The sequence below is a fragment of the Lygodium microphyllum genome, chromosome 6, assembly GCF_053477565.2.
Source record: "Lygodium microphyllum isolate KBCC chromosome 6, Lygodium_microphyllum_v1.1.10, whole genome shotgun sequence".
Lineage (NCBI taxonomy): Eukaryota > Viridiplantae > Streptophyta > Polypodiopsida > Schizaeales > Lygodiaceae > Lygodium > Lygodium microphyllum.
Window position 1 is genome coordinate 109,276,507 of NC_141140.1, and position 21,341 is coordinate 109,297,847.

The 21,341-nt window shown below is 36.6% G+C and overlaps 1 pseudogene; it reads left to right on the plus strand.

Annotated features, from left to right (window-relative positions):
- Window positions 1-3,988: 3,988 nt before the first annotated feature.
- On the plus strand, window positions 3,989-4,306 carry LOC148034954 (antifungal protein ginkbilobin-like protein pseudogene; annotated as a pseudogene).
- The last annotated feature ends 17,035 nt before the right edge of the window (window positions 4,307-21,341 follow it).

Consider the following 21,341-nt stretch of genomic DNA (forward strand, 5'->3'; position numbering starts at 1 on the left):
CCATTCAAAGAGGCAACACATGGGTGTGACTACGTATTTCTCAACAAACCTAGCCTACAATAACTTGGTTTTGAGGTGTAGAGATTTAGTTGCTAGATGAGCCATATTTGGCATTTTTCTACTTGGGCTTATATCCACAGGTGTTAGTTGCATCTAGAAAAATAAGAATGGCAGCAGCGGCCTGGGTAGCAATAGCATTCAAACGACATTTTGGAGCCATGAGATCGCTAGCCAATAATTTTGGCTAGTGTAACTGATGCAACCGCAAGGTTAGAATCGTTGCTTAACTTTAGGCAAATCCTTGTGGGGTTGAGTGAGAGCTTTCCTTGCTAGGTGGACTCAAATAGTTCAAAGTTACAAATATTTGGTTATTCCAAAGGAGTTTTGAATGGAAGTTATCTTGATTATCTCTTGATTGACTACCAAAACTATATGCCATTGAGATTTGTTAGATAGGCATATTACACCTAATATTAGAGCAAATGAAAAATTTAAATGTGAATCTAGACATTGCTTGAAAGACTTCTTTGATATCCTTCTCTATTAGTAGGTTTTAAATTGCTTGATTTATGTGTCCATTAAAATATCTAATATTCAAATTTTAGTCTGCTTAATGAGAAGTTTTATGCACATCCAAGGTGCAAAACATTGGTATGCAATAAAGCATATGCTTCACTATTTGATTGTTCCTTAAAACATTGGGCTATTTTACCTCAAGGGGGAATCATCCTTGTCAAATGTATATGTGTTTTTGGATTTTGGTTTGGATGGTTGCTATGACACTCGTATTTACAAGTGGTTTTTTCTTTAGGCTTGGAACTCATGAATATCAGGGTTGATCAAAAAGTAAACTAGCATGGCCACTTCTTGTTGTGAAGCTTAGTTCATGGTAGCTTTTAGCTATGGGTGAGTGTTTTTGGCTTAGACATCTTTTTGCTAATTTAGGTGTTGAACAAAAATTTACGACTACCATCTTTAATGGGTATTGGTAGTTGCATGGAACCCAATGTTCCATGTTCACACTAAGCACATTAAGGTGCATTATCATTATGTAAGGAACAACTCTCTACAGAGAGAGATTTGCCTTGCTCTATTTCCCAATGTAGGAGAACGTTGTAGATATTTTTGCAAAGGATTTACTCAATCAGAAGTTCAAAGCTTATTGCAATTTGCAAATCTTTGGCCTTACTCTACTTTGTCGATTAATCATAGCTCATTGGGTTTGGTGGTTCTCGATACATGACTATTGGCTATTGTTTAGTGCATCACTCTTGGAGGGGATTTACACACCTAGGATTGTCAAGGCACTTTTTTCCCTCACTAGGAGGATTTTTCACTTAGCTTTGTATATGTCCCCATACACCCTAGACCAACTTTAGTTTAGGAGATCTTCTACATTTATACTTCTCAATCCCGGGGGGTCCACTAGGGTTTACTGTATGGTACCACATGAGTGTAAGGGAGGGGGTTATTTAAGGAAAGGAAGGTACATTTTATAAGGTAAGGTCCCAAAAATAGGGGGTAGATAAGGGGCATTTTCATATATTTCTTGCACGTAGGTGACGTCTCCTTATTACTACTAGTGAATTCCCCGTGTTCTCAATACACTTTATGTTGTGTGCTCTCAAGCTCCTGATTCTCTAAGTTGCATGTATGCATTCTTGCAACCCTAAATCCAACATTGGTGTGTGGTTTTCTCAGTCGAGAACCAAGGTTATATAGAATGTGTGCTAACAGGGCTAAAGCCTAATATCTAGAATAATAGAAAAGCTATTCATGGACTAAAGAAACTCTCATAAAATATTGGTTTCATATTATTAATGTATGGTTTCTCAATCAAAATAAATAAGAGTCAAGGTACGGAGCTAGAGACACAAACCTTTGGGGAAAGAATTATATGCAATGTGATGTTATTGTCTTATCTCTTTATTTTAACTTAGCCTCCTTCTTCCATTCTTATTCAACCCTATGCAGAGATGATTATTTTCAATATATGCATAAATTTAGACAGTTTAACAAATTATATTAATATGCCAATTAATATATGGATTGCTTAACTATTTTTGTTTTTGATTATGTTTTAACAAAGTAGAACAATTCTCATTCTAGAAGGATATGGCAATGGACATGGTTAGCAAGATGCTAGAGATGGTGATTGGATGCTCTGATAATAAAGATGAGGAGATAGCTAGAAAGGCTGTGATGATGCGACTCTTGAAATCTCACAATATTTAATAGAGAGAAATTTAGAGACTACTTTGAGTGCCATGAAAGCTTAGACACATGATTTTGAGGTTTTGCTATAGCCATGGATGTCTTAAGAGACCACACTACTTTGAATAGTGTGCTTGTCAAATGTTCGAGCTAGACATAACTAATTTTGGACCAAGTATTAAGATCCTTTATTTTGGGTTGGACTTGCCCCCTAATAGCAACACACTAGACACCTAACATGTAAACTACATAACTAACAATATATACAATACACCCAACCATAGACTTGTTCCATTTTTTGTGAACCTTGGAACCCTAAAGGTCTATAACTGGGTATTCTATAATCATCTAGTGAACTATTGACTTGGTACATGCACTAGTTGTCTTTCTCACATAATCTTAGTGTATTCTATAACCCTAAAGGTCTCTAACCATGTATTCATTAATCATCTAGTGAACTATTGACTTGGTACATGCATGAGTTGTCTTGCCCACATAATCTTTGTGCTCATACATGGTTGATGTCTCTTGTGACATAGTTACAAAGTTTAATCTTGGATGGTTTAAAAAAGGTAATGTAAGGAGAATGGATTAAGTAGATTATATGTTCTCATAGAACTAGGTTCTTATTTATTAGGATGATCTAAATTATTACTCAATACTAATTGATGTTACTTGCATATTATTATAGTGGCCCTTGTAATGTTCCATTTGAGAAAAGGAAGAAGTCCAAGTCTACTAGGAGTCGAACTTAGGCTCTCTTGCAACACAACTTGAAACCCATAGAATGCTCCATACTAGAGGAGTCAATAAGGAACTCATTAGTTCCACCAAACATCATTTAGGGCAATCAATAAGGCATTTGCATGTGTAGCATGAGATGCCAAGTTTGATTCCTTAGGATGAATTGGTTAATTTCTAGCTCTACTCATATGGGGTGATGCGAGGGTACCAAATAAATTGCTAGAAATGTGAGGATATTAAATAAATTGTCAGGAATGTCATTACATTAGGAAAAAAAACTCTAATTGGTCCTGATCCCATAGGTGCTCTATATCATAAGAGCAAGTAAGAACTAGTCCATCTTCAGAAATTGAAAGCAACCTCTCATGCGACACACTGAAATCCAATTGATCAATTCCAACCTCTCACATAAAATACATCCTCAAACCTTAACAATTGCTCTAAAGGTTGGTGGGGATCAGTCTTATAGTAAACTTGGATGTGTGTTTTGTTAATGTGATACCATTTTTTGGTAGTTTATTGGATACTATCACAGTGTCCTATACGGTTAGAGTTTAAAGTCCATTGGTTTGTCGCTAAGAATTGAATGTGGTTTCTCATGCAACCCCACATAGATGTCGGAATGACTACTAGGTAACTTGATCATAAAGTGTCTCATGTAACACAAATGTTGAAACCTAAATGATTGTTCAAAAAGTTGGTGGGGATTAGTCTTATGGTAAAACTTATGCTTTTTTAAATACGGTACCATTTCTATGGGTAAAGTTTTGAAATCCACCGGTTCGTCTCTAGGAATCGAGTGTGGTTTTCCTACAACCCACCCTTAACAGCTTCTTTAAACACTGCTGGTCGGGAGGCCGCCGACTATATGCCGCAAGTGGCCCTTTCCCCTAACTGTAATAAGGCGTCATAGTAATCGAAGGTGGCGTGTGGCTGATGGTCTTACTCCCTGCCAAATTTCTGGACAGCCTAGTCGCTCTACTGCACGACTCCAGACAAACCAAGAGCCGCGAGCCCCAGGGGCTAGGTGATGGTGGCGGCTTCGTGCAGCCCGAAGCCGATACCGCAGGGGAGCGCACACTGGGGGTACGTGGGGGCGCTGCTGGCCTACCTGGTGCAGGAGACCCCCTACACCGATCGCCTCTCCCTCAAGGCCCGCTACGGCGGAGGGAACGCGCCAGCCTTTGGCCTTGCCACCTGCTCCGCCTCTGCCTCCCCTTCCGATTGCCAGTCCTGCCTCCAGGCCCTCTCTTGCGACATCTGGCGCATCTGCAATAGCGCTCTCGCTGCTCGTGTGCAGTACAAGGACCGCTACCTCGGCTATGCCGATTATAGCTTCTCCAGCTAATTCATATTATTGCGCCACTGACGCATACGACCACACTTTTTACACACCCGAGCGCGCGTACACACACTTTACTCGCATACAACCCCACTAGTACTCTCTCCCTTCCTCTCCCTCTCCCTCTCCCTCTCCTCCTCTCATATCATACCCCCAAAATAATCACTCCCATATGTTGTAAATAAAATAAACCAGCATTCGCTCCACATGAATTGACTCTAAGAGAGTTACCTCATAAGAGTCTCCTATCCCAAGCTTTTCTTCTATTCCACACCTCATAATTAATAATGATAAGTTTATTAGATAATTTATAAATAAATTATTATATGTTTTAAATAAATACATAATTTTACATTAATAAATTTTTATAATATTATATATTTACATTTATATAAGTAAACAAACATTTAAGATTTATAAACTTTTACAATAGAAATAACTTTATTTAAAAATACAATTATAATAAAATTATTAAACTACATATATACTTTTTTAATGATATTCTTTTGATAAATTTATCTTATTTATAATTGTTATCTTGAAAAATCTAAGCTTTAATTCTATATATATAACCATTACATAATCATATGGTACAAAAATTGAGAATGTATTTCACATATTCTAATATAAAAAACTCCATTGTACATTTGTATCTTCTTTGTTTAAAAGTTAACTTTTATTTTGAAAATTGTTAATTGAAAATTATGTATTAAATGAAAAATAATGTAATATTGTATATAAAATTTTCATTTAATAAACTTATTAATATTTTATTATACTATTTTGTAGCTCATTTTATAATTAGAATGATAATATGAAACCAAAACACCATACCTTATAATCCAATAAGCATATTTCAATTCAAAATTTTTTAATTATCAAACACATAGAGTTCGAAAAACCAAATTAATATTATGAGAGTTTGTTATCTAATTATACTACTACAAAATATTCAACTTCTAATAGACCTAATACATACTATTTCAACACATTCCCTAAATAGATGTATTGTTTTGAAGGATCAAAAATAGGGACAACAATTAACAATGGAAGATCTAGCATTTATTAAAGAACTGCTAGACAATATGAAGTGGCGCATAATCGAAAAACTTTGGGAGACTTGGTCAATGAAAGTTGAGATAGACAATAAAAATTGGGATTTTTGCATAAAATGCTTTACAATAACATACATGGGACGCTTTATGCAGAAACAATCTACTATTCAATCCATGAGTGACTTATTGAAAGCTAGTGGATGTGTTATATTTACAACCTCCATTATTGAAACGGCTAAGAGCTCTTATTACTATGATGGTAACGCAACAGAGGACTTGAAAAGATGAATTTCAAAGACTTTACAAACAACTTTATTGCTTTTTGCTAGAACGTAAAAGTCAAATTTAGTGACTTGAATAAACAAGAAGTTGAAAGACTATAGGCAATAGCATATTTGAACTATTACAAAAAAAATAAACCTCTTATGTTTGTTTACATATAATGTTTGCATTTTAAATAAGTGTATCACAGAGAGAGAGAGAGAGAGAGAGAGAGAGAGAATTATTTAAAACCATATTTATTCAATACATTTATCTTTACATAAAGAGGACCATATTCATTATATGATGAGCTTGTTTTCTTAATAATACACATGTATACATATGTTTGTCTGTGTTACCAATGAGCGTATCACAAAAAATTCATAGAGTGTAGAATTTTAGACATATATAGTGATAATAAGATAAAGTTTTTCAATAACCTTGGCTATATTATACTCTATATGAAATGCATGAGGGGTGCTATGACCCAATATCAATAAAAGGAATATACATTGGGGCTTTGTAGCATACTGATGTTTGCTTTATGCCACATTTACTTAAGAAACTTGGAAGATTGGAAATTTTTCCAAATCAAGGAACTAAGAACATGGCGAAGAGGTGACCCTATTACCTGCAAAACCACTTGGAGACACAAGTTAATGAGAACTAAAAGGCATCAACAGGTTGTAGGTTTCAAGGTGTCACCTTGGATATCCCCTTCACACTATGTGGATTATACTTGATTTAAAGCTAAGGAAGGAAGACATAATTCTTGTGGTACACAACAATTGCCTTTTGTCTCTAAATGTGAATTGATCCAATTGTTGTTGCAAATAAGTGTGTAGTATGGGAGTAGCCATAGTTTGTGAGAATCTAAAATTCCCATAGAATGCTTAAGAGCTCTTGGTAGTATTTTCCAACTTTTATTTGTTGTGCAAATTAACCATGGAATACTATTAGATAATTACTAAGAGAATTGATTGGTATTTTCCAAATTTATTATATAAAATGACCAAACTAAGAGGATCATTAGTTAATTATTAAGAAAGTTGACCAATTCCAACATTTGTAGAGCAAAGGAATGTGTATTTTTATACAAGTCTTGTAGTATTTACAAACTTTACATTATTTGGCTATACAAAGCATGCAATATTGACATCTATTACCCAAGAAATAATGAAACTTAACCCAAAACTTGTGGAATTAAAGAAAGTGTATTTGTATGTATAAAGAGATAGGGAGAGAGAGTTAGAGTTCATCAAGATATTGGACTTGCAATACATATGTGTAAATATATCTATGTGTACAAACTTGAAATGTATTATGCTATTGGCCTATAGTATGTATCTATGACCCAAAATAATTAAATTTGATGAGTGATAAGATTTCCAACATACTAAACTTAATGGGTGTATGTTGTAAGTCCATATGTACTTTATCAAAAATATTGGTCGTGTAGTGAATATTTTTATAGAAAGAGGGAAAAAGAGAACATAAAGATACTTGCATGATTTTGAAAAGCATCCAAACATTATAAATTTCTCCAAGTTGATAAGTATTTTGTATCATATAATTAAAATAGAGGTTAACCCAATGAGCAAGTTCATTGAGCGAAGCAAACTTACACCAAGATTTGTAAATTCAAGAGCTCATAATGAGTCATTAAGAGGCATGGAGAGAAAAGAGAGAGGAGAATGTGGAGTTAGGAAGGAATACACTACCCTTTATAAGGAAGAATGCCACTTGAGATTATGGGATATTGAAGAGGGATGAGAGGTCCGAATGAGCTTGTGTTTTGCAACGCAGGCACCCATATGGCTATCTTAGAGAGCAGATGTACCCTTATGACCATGTCACCGGGCATATCATATTGGGTGTCACGATTATGATTTCCATTACTACTTGGAAATTTCATGGACTAGGCAAGAGACATAACAGCATGGTAGTTGGCCTACCACGTACATCAAAATGGCACACATAAGTAATCTTAGATTAAATTATTAAAGTAAATACATAAGGATTTAGCATAATGATGTGGAATAAGGTGCTAATAGAGGAAGAGTCATTACAATGGCATTCAATGTGTTAAAAACAGTTGGAAACATCCTAGTTTGTTATGAGGGTCTATCTAAAGCCCAAAAGCTACTTCTATAGGTATTATCACAACTCCCTTTTAATTAAGGGCATGGTGACTTGAGCTTATATGCAAGAAGACAATGGGAAGGAAAATATTATCCTTACAAAATTAGGTGTGCCATTGCATGAATAAGTGCCTAAAAGGGAAATGTGAACAATGTTCCTAAGCAACTAAGGTGCACACATATGCATGTGTGCTAGTGCCATTGTGCCTATGGGTGAAGGTAGCTAAATGTCTATGTGGGTATGCTTGGACTTGTGGAAGAAGGATAGAATGCCTCAAGGTGTGTAGTGAACCAGGGGACATTGGATACCTATTCTGATGGTTATATGTGGGAATTAGTCTAAAAGGTATTGACTAGGGTAACTACCCTAGTGATGAGTGTCATGTGAAGACTCCTAAGATTGCATCTAGTTGCATGGTCTCATCAAATCTTGGTCAATTGCACGTGATTGAGTGATCATGACATAGTTTCATTGGATGCACTTAGTGCACTTAAGTGTCTATATGTAGTCAAGTGACAAGGGTGCACTGTGTTGTGGTGCTAGTGGGAGTTTGTTTCTTGGCATGATCTTCTGGAAGTTTGGTCAGCAAGGTCATAGTGTTGGCAGGTTGACTAGGTGGCAAATAATAATTATTTAAAGGGGTTTTGGGATGTCCACCTTGGGAGTTAAACATAGTAATCATGTGCATATTAGTGAGCTAAAGGTAGATGTGTTTCTCAATGTAGTTGACATGATAATTAGTTAGATACTTGAAGGTACATCCCAAGAGAATCTCGATACTAACTCCTTCCGTGTTGGGGAGAACAAAAAAGAGAAGAGGAATGGTGTTTGTCTTAATTGTGATTGCAAGCTTGCAGCAACCCAACAAGGAGTATGGTTGTCCTCCATAGGGGCTAAGCCTTGCATGGGTTGGCTATAATGCGGCTAGTTGCCCTAGGTTCTTCCGGTACTAGAACAATAAGGTGTTATAATTGAATCCTTTATCAATGAGAGCATTGGCTATCACTGACCAACGGTGAGTTGAATACAAAGATATGCAATCGGGGATGACAGTCTCATCATCGGAGTTAGTAAGTACTGCTAATGGTCACATCTCTTATATTTTTGATTTTTGGCTCAAGTGAAGTCAAGTGTTGATTTTTGTAACATTTTTCATAGAACATTTGTTCTATGTGTAGCACAAGAATAATGATGGTTACCATAGGGGATTCATGAGAAGGGTGTCTAAGTGGGTAATACTTTCAAATTCTACTGCCATTGAAGTGGCCAATGGGCTAATTGTCAAAAACTTTTAGTTCTACATTTCAATTCTACTAATCATGTGAACATAGAATGGTTCAAGGCCTCATAATTTGAGTTTCTACTTGTCCTTTGATTGAGAACAATAGACAAGGTCCCTCTTATCAAAAGTGCATTGTTTGAAATGCTTCCGAAACCAAGCTTTGCATCGAACCTTTTCTGCAAGTAGGGCATGACTAGCTAGGAATCATGTTTTAGTCAATCATTCTAACTCAAACAAGTGATTTTTCCATGTTTTGGTGACTTTCCAACATTCTTGAATAACGATGCATAGGCTAGGGATCAAAAGATCGACATGCATGAGGGTATCAATGCCACACATAAATTGAAATGGGGTTGGGCTAATGGCAATTTTATAAGCTATGGAATATGTCCAAGAGCTGCCATGAGTTTATGATCCCAGTTAGAGCATTGCCGCGCCACTACGTAGACACAGTGTGAAAAACTTTGGAGTGCATCATCATCCGAATTTCTTATTGATCTAGAGAGTCAATGTGTTCTAAGTCATTAGTGCTAGTGCTCGTGGCATGGATGGTCCAAAAATACTAAAATTTTGGACAATTTTAGCCTACTTCTGATATTTGTGATATTATTTATTGTAAATATCCTAAAAATCTAGAAAAACTCCTAGATTAGGGTGGCATGAAAAAAGCAAGTTGCTTTTTCAGCTAGTTTTGGATTTTTCATGAGAAAGACAGAGGGGCGAAATCGCGCACATTGCGGTTGTATTTGACAGGTAGAAAATAGAACTAGGAGAAGAAGAATGAGTGATTTGGGAGATTCAAGTGTCTCGGGGTTTTACCTCCCTTTTGGAACCAACGAAAGCCATCAGATTTGGGTTTCAAGCACAGAAGAGAGAAAGCTGTTGTTTTGATGCACGTTTTGGGTCTAAGACGGAGCTTTAGGAGATCTAATGCTTGGAGATTGCTTCAGAGTAGTGCTAGATAAGGGATTTTAGGTTCTATCAATACATATTGATTTGATTCATTGTGCTTTATCTTTATCGTGTTTATCTCTTGTCTATTCTTTTTCTTCTCTTCCATCTCCTACCATCTACTTCCTTCTATCTTTAATCCCCGGTGGATACGACCTTTCGAAAGAAACCCCTTCGACATTGGTGAACCCAACATGAAAGGTGTTTAAGAAGGAAAGACAAGATAGGAGAACCTTTGAGCACAATTTCCAGTTATGTTTTGCAGCCGTTAGTGCAGAATATGAACATGCTTATGTAGTTACAACAATGGCAACAGGTGATGCAGGCTTCTGCTCAAACAAAAATTGTTGTGATGAATGCTTTGTAGTTGAAGTTGTTCAATGGCAGGAATGTATCTACATATGTACATACCTATGCTCAAAAGATGGAATTCTTTGGAGTGGCTCAACTTGCATGGAGCCAGTACTTTGTTTGAATCACTGTATATGAACTGAAAGCAAGAATTACTAAATTGTACATGTAGGATGTTGACTGGGTAGCTTTCAAAAAGATACTCAGGGAAGAATTTTACATTGAAGATACTAGTTTGATTACGCAGAAAACTTTTCGAGAGTGGGTTTTGCAACCCAATAAGGGTCTTGTGGCTATAGAATTGTTAAGAGAATTTGAAAGTCGATTTAAGGAGTTAGATTTTGCAAAACAGCAAGCTCTTGTAAGTCAAAAAATTGAATTGTTTCTACAAGCAGCAGATCTTGAGATTCAAGAGAAGCTTGATGATTTGCTAGAGGATCAGACTATAGAGACATATCTTAAAAGGAAGTGGAGGTATGTCAAGGAAGTTGTTACTGTACTTGTGAAAAATAATAGAAGAAGAGAAAGATTGCATGTCTCTAGTTTGGCCCACTATTACGAGAAAAATAGTTGATGTATCTAGTAAGGCACCTACTTCTATGACTAAACCTATGGATATACCTACTATTCCCAATGTTAGAGAAGATGTATTAGATGAATTGGTCAAAGGCATATGGAATCTTTAATTGAAGGTCACAAAATTGGATGAAAAAGGATAAGAGGAAAGGGGACAGGTAGCAGCCCCTAAGCCAGGAGAAAGATGTACGTGGTGTGATAGTTTGCAACATGAGAGAAATGATTGTGTTGCCTATCAAGAGGCCTTGGCACAACAACTCATCTTTTGGAAAGATGGCAAGATCCATGCACAAGAAATGGGATTTCCTCTTGCTTTGAATTTTGGAATGGGAGGTATGCAGAAGTTGTTGGAAGACTTGGCTATCTAAAATGCTTATGTGGATGTACATGCTTCTAATTTTGGTCTACAGTTGGATAGAATGCACGGGTGGTCTAAAGGCTACAATATGGACACATGCTTTGCATGCAGACAAAAAGAAAAAAGTTACTAATAGTGAAATGTCTCATGCAGGGCAAGAAATTCGTGATATAACTAGTTGGGAATCACCGGCAGATGCATATTCAATGTATGTATATTTAGCAAAGGTACAAAACACAAATGTACTTGTGGAAGAGAAACAAAAGAGAGATGAAGATAATGTAGAGACATCTAAAAGAGTGACAAGAAAAAAACTGGATCAGCCTAAAGCTAAAAATCAACCATCTCTCAAGCATGTTATGAAAGAGGTCAGTCAGGATCAAAAATAGGAAAGCAAACAAGAGGGAAAAAAGAAAGGCAAGCAGCCAGGATATAAGTTGTAGTCTGATATTGAGACAACCATAGATCTTAAAAAAATTTCTTGAAGAAAGAATCTTAAACAGTTGGGTGGAAGTCACCTTGGGAGAGGTGCTTGGCATCGCCAAGTGGAAATTTCATGATGAAATCATTGACATAAATAAGAGGAAGCGTTAGTTTCTTGGTGATACCACTAGTGCATTGTTGTAAATTGAAGAGGAAACAGGTTTGTTGGGTATTCCGACTGAATATGAGCATGAAGTAAGTACTGGATTATTAATGCAGGACGCTACTAATTAGTGGACAACATGTGGAAAAAAGAAGAAAGTGGCTGAAAATGCATTGTCTTGTAGAAATCTGCATGGTGGAGTAAGGCCGATGCAACAATATGGGGAAGAGACTCTAGGATTTATTCCTCGAAGTCATTACACAAGAAATCATTAGGCCAGGGCTACCACTAGAATGGTAGTGAAAATAGGGGAACATGAAACTCCTTGTGTTGCTTTGCTTGACCATGGGTCTGAGATTAATGTCGTTGAGCATGGATTGTATGAGAATGGGGCATGGCCTGTGGACACTGATCATGGTTGTCATATGAGGACTGCAAATAATTCTTTGAGAGAGCTCTATGTTGTATGTCCTAATGTAAAAGTGACAATTGGTGATGTACAAGACAAGCAACACTTCTTTGTGCTTGATAATTCCTCATATGCGATGATTTTGGAACAACCCTATATTATAGGAGTGCATATGGAAACAAAGGTGCTTGATGATGGTTCTGCTTATGCAAGAGCCAGAAGCAAGGATGGGAGGAAAGCAGTCTAATTTCTTACTATTTTTGTTAATCATCCTAGAAATCGGGATACGTTTCGAGAGTCTCATTTTCCTCCAAATGCATGGGAATTCAAAGACCTGGATTTTCATTAAGCACTAATGTAATGTGGGGCTACAATAGTGCTGTTCAAAGGATGTACTTGCCTCTTGATGGAATGAAGCATGTATTTACTATTGGTTATTCTTAGTTTACAACAAATAGTTTATGTTGGTTTAAGCCTATGGAAGCTATGTGCAAGGTTGAATGCATATCTATGGAATGTGCTACTAAGGAAACGAGAGAATTAGGAATATTAGTTGAAAATGAAGGCCTTTCAGGCATCTTTTATGGGCTGAATATTAATGAAACTATGGTTGAAATTTCAATAATTATACATGTAGAAAATGATACTAAAAATGGAGTGTTGTCAGTATGTTCTTTGGATGACATGTATGATGTTATAGCATTGTCTGCTCAACAAGAAGGATTACAATGAGTTGAAGCACTTGTGGAGACAAAGTATAAAATACTTGAAAAAAAGGTGAAACCAATTGGTTTGCTACTTCCACCAGAAAGTGAGGATCTGTATGAAGAAGTGTGAAGGTAGCCAAGCTTACGAGATCCTAAAGATATAGGTCACCAGGTTACATCTGACACATTTCAGGAATTGAAAGGTAGTGTAGAAAGGGTTATTTGCTTGCTGAAAGAGTCTATTTTATGCAGATGTTGGCTAGGCATGGAAAAGCATTTGCATTTCAATCAACTTAAATAGATTTTGTGGATTTGAATGTTGTCTTCGCTTTGGTAATTTTTAGTGTGCCACATGTACCATGGAACTTGAGGCCTATTCCAGTGCCTAAAGCTTACTTGCCAAAGCTAATGGATTTGCTAAATGAAATGATTTACATGAAGATCTCGAAGCCCTCTTTAGCCTCGTACTCAAATCGTTGGCTTACTATGTCCAAAAAGAATGGGGCTTTGAGATTTACTCAAGATATGCAACTGGTCAATAAAGTGACCATAATAAATGTGGGTGTAGATCCTATGGTTGATGAATTTGTAGAGGCTTTTGCAGTTAGAGCGATCTATTCTTTGGGTGATCTTTACTGGGGGTATGATCAGTTTTAGCTTGCAGTTGAAAGCAGGGATATCACAACCATGAAGACTCTCTTGGGGTTAGTACGGATGTGTATTCTCCCATAGGGTGCAACAAACTCAGTGCACACTATGAATAGGGTACTCAAGGATTTTACAATTGACAATGCCCTTCTTGAATGATGTTCCAATCAAAGGGTGTGTAGTGTATGAAAAGAATGAAGAGATGGATGCTCATGGGTGCAGACAATTTGTTGCAGACCATATTGTGGATTGTGAAAGGATTTTGATGCATCTACAAGAGGTTCATTTAACTCTTTTTGGACAAAAGTCTATCTTTGGAGTTGAAGAGGTTTTGATTGTTGGGCATATGTGTGGGCCCTATTGGTGAAGACCATCATCAACAAAAATAGATGGGATTGATAGAATGCAAGATGTATGCATGAGTATATCAGAGGTGCGTAGATTGTTGGGAGCATGTGTGTTCTATTTGATTTGGACCCTCAATTTGCACATGTAGAAAATGTTGTATATTAAATCTTGAGGAAAGGTCAAAGGTTTCACTGGGAAAGGAAGCATAAAAAAGAAATGAAGAAATTGAAGCAGCTCTTGAAATCAGTTCCTACATTGAGAAAGGCCGATGATTCACATGGAAAGCCTATCATCATTACTGTTGATACAATCCCAATTGGGATTGGATGGGCAATTGGGAAAGATGATGAGGAAGAGCAAATATATGCAATTCTCTTTGGTGCTAAAGTATTGACTGAATGATAGAGAAGGTATCCATAGGTAAAAAGAGAATTATGGGGAATTGTGACAGCCCTTAAATGTGATAAGGAGTATTTTATGGGTGCTCGTGTAGTCATTGAAACTGATTTTTTGCCAGTATTGGGTATGATTTCTAGTTGTGCTACCCCATACATTTCTATGATCTAGTGGATTGCATATATCAAATCTTTGAACCCTAAAATTGAGCATATTGTAGGAAGAGATAACCTAGTGGCAAACATGCTATCTCACACACACTATGAGAATGAAGATGGGATGATGCATGAGGAGGAAGAAGATGAATTTCTTGTAGCTGAAAATGATGTTGTATGAGCGAATTTAGCAATGCAAGGAGTTGCTACATTACTAACAAAAGCTTGGACATCAAAGAAAAGACACTTTAGATGTTTTATATCTTGTGTAGAAGTGTTTCTGAAAGACAAATATGCAAGAGAATGGCTGAGAATTGGTCAATAACCTAGTACATTAACAAAGAGAGATGAATGGTGAGATGAGGAGTTTAAGAAGATCAAGAGGAAAGCCTATGGGTTTTTCTTAAAAGTTTGATACTTATGTAACATGCTAAAAAGAAATAGGGTATGCCATTGCGAGTTTTGGGTGATAGAGCTTCACAAGTAATGCTATGCAAGAATTTCATGAAAGATTGTGGGCTAGCCATAGAGATATTTGGGGTGCTTTTGCAAAGATCAAAGAAAGATATTGGTGGCAGGGTATGTATAATGATGTGGCTCACTTTGTGGAAACATGTACAACATGTCAAATGTATTCATATGTGAGACATCGGGATGGATTGCAGCCCACATATCAATTGTCTCTTCATTTTAAGTGGGTGGTGGATTTAGTCACAATGCCTATAGGTCTTTGGAAAATGAGATATCTTGTACTTGCTCGTGAAGACTAATCAAGTAGAAAGGAGAGCTCTATGTACTATGACAATTAATGTAGTGTTTACTTTTCTCTTAGAAGATATTTTTTGTTGGTATGGCTGTGTAGAAAAAATTACAACAGACAAGGGCCAGATGGATGCACATGAAGCTCATGATTTCTTTGCACGATTGGGGATAAAGCTTGCTTTAACTTTAGCTTATAAATTTGAAGGAAATGGAAAAAGTGAAAGAGATCATCCACCTATTGTGAAGTCATTGACAAAATCATGTGAAGAGAAGGTAAAAGAGTGGCCACGATTGCTCCCTTATGATTTGTGGACTAATAGAACAACTCATAGTGCCGTTACATTATATATGCCTACTGAATTGATATATGATAAAAAAAACTATCATGCCAATAGAAGAGATGATACTCACATGGAGTGTGATACCTTGGGAAGAGGAGTTGAATTTAGAGGAGTTGTTGACCTTACGCATTAGACAATTGGAAAGAAAGTTAGAAGACATAGAGGTGCAGTTGCAAAATTAAGGATAGCAAGGATACAGAACAAGAAACGGTTTGACAAAAGACATAGATTGAGGCCAAGAACCATACAAGATAGGGATTGGGTATTGGTTTATGATAGCAGTTTAGACAACCAACATAGGTCCATATGTAAAGTTTCCAAAAGATGGTTTGGACTCAATGTGGTAAGACAAGTGTTTGATAATGCTACTTATGCATTAAGTGAGCTAGATGGGATAGCCATAAAACTTTTGGTAGCAGGGGAAAAAATCAAGTTATTCAAGAGGTGGAAATCTAGAGCCTATGAGTTGCAAAAATTGGAAGAAAATAGTGGCCATGATACAGGGGCTAGCTAGGAAGATATTGAAGATGAAGAAGCAAAGGATATGGTTGTAGAGGATGAGGAGGACTCAAAATATGGAGACAACTAGGATTTTGGCACACAACGGAGGATGTGCAGATTCAAAAGGGGTGGATGTTGTGCCACTACGCGAACATAGTGTGAAAAACTTCGGAGTGTATCATCATCCGACTTTCTTATTGATCTAGAGAGTCAATGTGATCTGAGTCATTAGTGCTAGTGTGTGTAGCATTGATGGTCCAAAAATACTAAATTTTTAGACAAATTTAGCCTATCTTTGATATTTTGGATGTTATTTATTGTAAATATCCTAAAAAGCTAGAAACAAATCTAGATTAGGGTGGCATGCAAAAAGCAAGTTATTTTTAAAGCTAATTTTGGATTTTTCATGATAAAGAAAGAGGGGCGAAATCGCACATATCGCAATCAAAGTTTACAAGCAAAAAACAACAGTTTGAATTGGGAGAAGAAGAGCGAGTGACCTGGGAGATTCTTGAGCAGGTGTCGTCGAGTTTTAACCCCCCTTCAAAGCCAATGGAACCATCAGATTTGGGTTTCAAGTAGCAGAGAGGAAGCTATTGTTTTGATGCACGTTTTGGATCTAGGAGGGAGCTCTAGGAGATCTAATGCTTGGAGATTGCTTCTAAGTAGTGTCTGACAAGAGATTTTAGGTTCTATCAATACATATTGATTTGATTCATTGTGCTTTGTCTTTATGGTGTTTACCTTTTATCTATTCTTTTTCTTCTCTTTCATCTCTTATCATCTACTTTCTTCTATCTCTAATCCCTGCCGCCGGTGGATACGACCTTTTAACAAAAACCCCTCCAACAACGTGAAGCCGGTACAGATTTTGGTCAAGATATTGATGAAGGCTTTTTTGGTAGGTTCAACTTGCCCATTGGTTTGAGGATAGTATGGGTTGGATTGATGGATGGGCAGGAATGTGGATAGAAGCTTATGGATTATCTCATTGAGAAAACATGTCCCTTGATCACTGACTATTTCTATAGGGCAACCAAATCGGGAGATGACTTGTTCCCAAAGAAACCTGACAGTGGTTCGTGCATCATTTTTACGTGGCCTGTGCTTCTATATGTTTAGTCATGTAGTGAGTTTCAAGGATAATGTATCGAGGTTGTAAGTACTAGAGAAACTAGGCTGATTGGTCCCATAAAGTCTAACCCCACTTTTCAAAAGTTGAGCAGGCAATAGCCAGTGTGAGCTCCATTTTATCCTTGTGGGTGGGCAGTTTGGTGCATTGGTACTCATCACAATGTTTAACAAAGTGGTTAGCATCCTTGCATAGCATAGGCCACTAGAGATGAGCTTCAAGCACTTTTCTAGCCATTGTGGTTTCGTCAAAGTGTCCTCCTGCGATACGACCATGCACCTCTTCTAGTGCAGCCTCAATCTCATGCTCACACACACCTCCTAAGAAGGTCGTCATGTCCTAGGTGGTATAATTGGTAGGCAATCAATTGATATGGTCAGGTTTTGATTAGAAGGTGGATGAGGCATACTTTTTCAATTTGGTGTTCTGAAAGGTCGTGCTATAGAATGTGTACTATGTCTTTAGCCCAATAAGGTGTGAGGTCAGCTTTGAAGAGCTCAACTTTTTGGTTAATGTGAAATATAGGCGAGTGTCAAGGAGTTGGTTGTCAACTCCTATGGCCTTCTCATCATTGGTTACTCGTGAAAGGTGATCAACCATTAAATGTTGTTTGTTCTTTCGTATGATAATGGAAAAATCGCATTTTAGCCGGAAGAGAAGCCATCTAGCAATGCATTCCATGGCACATGGTTTGTTTACAAGATATAACAAAGCTTGATGGTCCACATACAAGTCCACATATAAGGTAAAGGGCATAGCCAACAAATAATGGCCAAACTTCTCAACAATGTATATCATAGCCAAGGCTTCCTTGTTCAATGATGGAATAATTGATTTTGTCTTTAGTGAGTTGTTGACTAGCAAAGCTTTATGGGGAAGTCATGTTGTGCTCACTAGGTTGGCACAATACTGTCCCCATTGCAACCTTGGAGGCATCTATATGTATGTAAAAAGTAATTAGCCAGTTCAGGGCTTGTAATATTGGTGCTATCATGAGAGCCCTTTTTTATGCTTCATAGGAGACTTGACACTTGATCCATTCCCATGTAACTAGTAGCTTGGAGTGATAGCTGTGTAGTTAAGCACAAAGCGACAATAGTACCTAGTGTGTTCAAGGAAGCACTACACTCCCTTAATGTTGGAGGGGAGTGGTAGGTTGATGATAACCCTCACCTTAGTAGTGTTTGTACCTTGAAAATCCATCTAGGAAGCTATATGCCTCCTTCCCTACTACTTGTTCTATCATATTATAAGAGCTGATTTTAAGGTAGAATTTAAAAAGCAAAAGTGGCCTGAGATCTATGAAAGATGCATTTTTGGCAAAAAGACATGTAGATCATAGATCAAGGTGTTGAGTTTTCCTAGGTACATCTCGATGCTAGTAATCCAATGCAAGTGTCTGTTTGTGTATCGAAGTCCATTTGACCCCCCATTTAATGATATGAAGGTTTGGAATTATGAAGAAGCTACGTGATTTAGAAGCCAAAAAGCAAGTGATATAGGCTAAGGCAATAGATTTTGATGGTAGAATGCCGTCTGTCTAGTCAGATCACAAATCAGACATCATTTGCCCCTTTGTTTAGTCCAAAACCACCTATAGGATAGTGTGAACATGATGGAGTGAACCAATTTCTTTGCAAGATATAAGTTAATCAAGCTTAAAAGAAGCAAAATGTTAAAAAACTCAAGCCCGTTCGAATCAGGCATTCTCCTCGTGGGACAAAGATGTAGATTCTCCATGCTCCATATCGCAAGAAATGACAAGAGATTTGATGCATTATATGCGAAGTTCATATTTTAGTCTTTCTCTCTCCTCTTTCTCTCTCGCCATAATTGTTGTTTATATGGGCTAAGAGGATGAGAAGAAATGAGTTCTTGTTCATGACGAGATGCAAGAAATGGAACAAGGAAGTGCAAAAGAGGTGTCAGCAGCTGTAAAAGAGTGTCAATGGCTTCTCGCTTTTGGAATACGATGGGATGCATATACGGTTTATAGAGTTAGCGCGTTTTATTGAATTTTATGATGAATCTCTTGTTTTTATTATAAAAAATGATTAAAAATATCTGAGTATGCTTGAATATATTTAAAATTATAGAATAATGAGTAATTTCCAGCAATTCATGTAATGACAATCAAAACGGTAAAATTCATCATGTGGGATTTAGTAGAAAATTTGTAATTTCATGGGTTTTTATGGTTTAAAATATGTTCTTATGGAGTCATATTGAATGTAATACTGAATCACAATTCATATAAGCTTTATAAATCTAAAAATAAGAAAAAGTAATAATTACTATTAAAATTTTATGAAAAAAATAGTTTTCATGCAATAAAAATTATACTAAATTAGTTATATGTGTGTGAATCTATGGTGAAGGTAGAAAATGGGGATTTGCCTTAGCCAACCTCCATCTTTATGTGAAAGTGTGTGTTTACTACTTTTTTGCATGGAAAAAATGACATGGAATACCCTTTTAAACTAATGCACGATTGCAAGACCTAAATGATAGGGGAAAAGGAGTTGTAAAACGTTAAGTATTAATTAAATTTTTATTTTCATGCATATCATGATATATAGGACCTTACTTGATTTAACTTTAAAGAGACAATAGTACATATTAGTCTGGTATTGTTTCTAAGCAATGAAGTAATGAAGCAATATGTTACAAAGAAAATAATTGAAAGAATATTTTTCATATGACACATTGGTTGATTTGTGGCTAATTTGTTTGAGCACAATATGGCATTACACCTTGCATTTGCATTCTTATGCACACTAATCTCCCTTTGCTCCAACCATGTTGAGTAAAATGTAAATGCAAGGTTCTTCCATTTGTATCATTAGACAATGAGGGAACTTGAGGATGTGGAGGAGACCTATATCCTTAGGATGTGGACATCTTATTATCATGAAGCCATGCCACTCTCGTAAGCATTTATAGAGATGTCTAATTACACAATCTCTATCTATCACATTAAAATAATATACCTGATACAATCTTCTTGAGAAAAAAAAAGAAGAAATTAAGATTGATATCCCATGGGAAGGAGAAGCCTTACCTTTCTTAGTTTACATGTGTGAGGACCTCTTGCTCTTTTTCTCTTTTTACTCTTCTTTAATAGATTGACAAGGTATGATTTCTATTGGTTTTTTTCTCTTTACCAATAATTAATGAAGCTTTGTTATTCAACGATTATCTTGTGTTTTTGCCTCTTTCATTGTCACCTATTTCTTTATGGTTAGTTGAGAAAAGAACTAGTAGTCATAAGTGATCATGAGATTTGTACATCAAGATATCAATGCTTTGTGATCCTTGGTCAAATAAGAGTTAGGGGTCCTCTTTGCTATTTACACAAGCACATCAATATGGCTATATATGTGGATCCTCATGCATATTTTTTTTACACAACTAGATACTCTAGTAAATGATTGTCTCCTCGATTTTTTCATCCTAGTATTAAACATGGAATATGATGTAGATAGTCATGTTACATTGCAGACATGGGTTTGTCCAATTGCATGCTTCTCACTGTCTATCTCTCCCTTCAATATTCAACCATCTAGCTCGTCATGGGGCACACATGCAATAAGAGAAAGCCAATAATTGCATTTCTTCTCTAAGACATGGTAATGATCATATCATTGCAATAGAACATAAAAAAATTTGCCTCCCTCCATTGCAAGACTGTGCTTTTGCAAACTTAAATATCCCTTAACCTTGAAAAAGGATCAAGATAAGAAACTCACATGTGTGATAATCCAATTAAGGCCAAAACATATGACAAAACAAAGGTGAACCCACATGTTAGAGGTCATGCCATGGCACCTAGTACTCACATGTCACAACGGACCACATGAACAAATGGCCAATGAATCTTTTTCTGTTTTCATCTAGAAAAGATATGCTTCTATGTCAGGACCATAAATGGGCCCGACATTGGCTCTAGGACTCTAGCCACTAGGCCTCCTAACCTCACCTAACCCACCCCATGGACTCATGGCCAAGAGTGTATAGACACTATGAACTGATTTAACCAAAGATTGGGTTTATAGATAAAATCTTTAGATCATAGTCTAA